This window comes from Penaeus monodon, chromosome 24 (genome assembly GCF_015228065.2).
Source record: "Penaeus monodon isolate SGIC_2016 chromosome 24, NSTDA_Pmon_1, whole genome shotgun sequence".
NCBI classification, from domain to species: domain Eukaryota; kingdom Metazoa; phylum Arthropoda; class Malacostraca; order Decapoda; family Penaeidae; genus Penaeus; species Penaeus monodon.
This window is the reverse complement of record NC_051409.1, coordinates 3,200,981-3,201,208: the sequence shown is the minus strand read 5'-3', so window position 1 is coordinate 3,201,208 and position 228 is coordinate 3,200,981.

Below are 228 nucleotides of genomic sequence, written 5' to 3'. Positions count from 1 at the left end.
TTTTCCAGTTTTATCACCTTTGTAATAAGGGATGGGACATACACTGTTATCTTGTGGTTCTGAAAATGTTGAGTGGTTGCCCAAATTTTTGTCCCTGTCATCCTAAAAAGAAATGCTATCCAAAATATCTCGATTTTTTTAAAAAGGGAGGTGACAAAATTAATAAGGACCAATATTATTTCAAGAAGCACAGTTATTATACTTCAACAACTCAATCACATTAGCAAC